This window comes from Schistocerca americana, chromosome 10 (genome assembly GCF_021461395.2).
Source record: "Schistocerca americana isolate TAMUIC-IGC-003095 chromosome 10, iqSchAmer2.1, whole genome shotgun sequence".
Classification (NCBI taxonomy): Eukaryota; Metazoa; Arthropoda; class Insecta; order Orthoptera; family Acrididae; genus Schistocerca; species Schistocerca americana.
The window spans coordinates 52,217,214-52,219,204 of record NC_060128.1 but is presented as its reverse complement, the minus strand read 5'-3'; the positions used below and the strand labels follow the sequence as shown (position 1 = coordinate 52,219,204).

Here is a 1,991-nt window from a genome sequence, read left to right as displayed (position 1 = left end):
ACGAGCAGGAATGGTCAGTATTGAGGTATATGGCAGGGATGGCATTAGAGGCAAAAGCTCTAACAAATATGGGCTCTCAAATGCATACGTTAAGAGCTATTGATAAATATGTCTTTCTACCGAACAAGTGCCTGTAGCTCTTAAGGTATGCGTTTTAGACCCCATGTTCAGTAGAATTTTTTCTTTCGAATGATTTCATTCTGTCATATTACTGAATGGCAACGGCCTTGCCGCAGTGGATACACCGGTTCCCGTGAGATCACCGAAGTTAAGCGCTGCTGGGCGTGGCCGGCACTTGGATGGGTGACCATCCAGCCGCCATGTGCTGTTGCCATTTTTCGCGGTGCACTCAGCCTATTGATGCTAATTGAGGAGCTACTCGACCGAATAGTAGCGGCTCCGGTCACAGAAAACCATCATAACGACCGGCGGTCGGATGGTCCCGATGGGCCACTTGTGGCCTGAAGACGGGGTGCTGTATATATCACTGAATACTGACCATTCCTTCTCGGACACCCTACGCGAAACATCATTTAATTTCAGTTTTTGCTTGTCCAGTGGAAACAACTCAGGAAACTCTGGAGAAAACTGAAGAAAAATTCAGCTTCTACATGTTAATTATTAAACGGACAGGACATGTTGTCTGAGATGAAAGGAGTGCGAACTTGAGTCCCTCAACATCAGAATAGTAGTTGTAAGGTGCAATATTTTGGGTTTACATATTATAGGATTGAAGACAACTTTGTAAGTTGAAATGACATGTTTAATGTCGCAATATTAGCACAATAATACACGCTTTTACACAGTTTCCAATGTGACAACAAAAAATCGGTTGTCAGGATAACGCATCTCTTCAACATCAAAAACTGAAATAATCATAAACACAACAATATTAAATATTAACTCTCGGAAAATTAATTATCCTAAACACGACAATATTTAAGTTTAACTAGAAGTTCCTCTACAGGATTGTTCCTACACTTTCGTTATGATGTTAGTCACTATAGCTACAATAAATCGCCTGGTTCCGGTTCAAAGTTCGGTACTATTTTTAGGATGACAATCAAGTCTATGGTGGATGGTTGGTTATGTGACAAATTGAGCAAAAGATTACCCAAGATCGTTCGAGTTTTCAGTGGACGCAAGCTGGTGAACCAACAAGTTTACACCTCACCTCTGCACGCAGTACTTACCTTAAGCTGCTATGAGCTGTCGTCTGCTTGGCCGCTCTCTTCCACTGAAATTCCTATAAAGCTAATTACACCTTAGCTGAATTTTCCAGGAGAAACTTTCCCTATGTTTCTTGTTATGTGAGAGTACATGTACTCATCCCTAGTCTTAGAATGTGGCGATATACACGCTCATGGTTGGAGCCGCATGTGCATTAAAATGCCCTCTCAGTTCTCGGAAGGACAGCTAACTAATTGGCTGGTTCGTTTCTCCACAGTTGGAGCTAAACGATGCTACAGCTAATTTCTAGCCGGATATCAGCCGCTGTGAACGCAGTGTTCACATAAATTACTCCTCTACGTCGCACAGAGCGTTAAGCGCTCCATTTTGCACTTGACGCCAGTTCATAGAAGAGTCGTCGAAAATTTCCATCTTGTCTTACAGCCGAACTGTCTCCCCAACTGGGTTATTTCGTTCATGTCACGCCTTTTTTCGACCAATAGGACCGTTCCTCTTACTTTGTGCAAACTGTCTCTAGCAATCGCAAGGTCCCTACCATTAAATTGCGTTGAAACTTTGGCTCTTTTCTCCTTCCTAGCGCGTTTTCGCCAATCGAAAGTTTTGTCCCTGTTCCATATGCCTAAATGCATACACTGACTGTGGTGTGCGTACTGTAAGACCTTCGGTACACACACCATCAGATTATTTGACTAGTCGCTGTAACGAAGTAGGCGAGTGTCAGCAATATGTCTCGTGGTCTTATCGTGGCGTGTTTATCTTCTGCCGTTAGCTCAGACGATAGAAATGCCACTTGCACGCTT

At 43.2% G+C, this 1,991-nt stretch overlaps 1 pseudogene; it reads left to right on the top strand.

Annotated features, from left to right (window-relative positions):
• Positions 1-217: 217 nt before the first annotated feature.
• Positions 218-334, top strand: LOC124552784 (annotated as a pseudogene).
• The last annotated feature ends 1,657 nt before the right edge of the window (positions 335-1,991 follow it).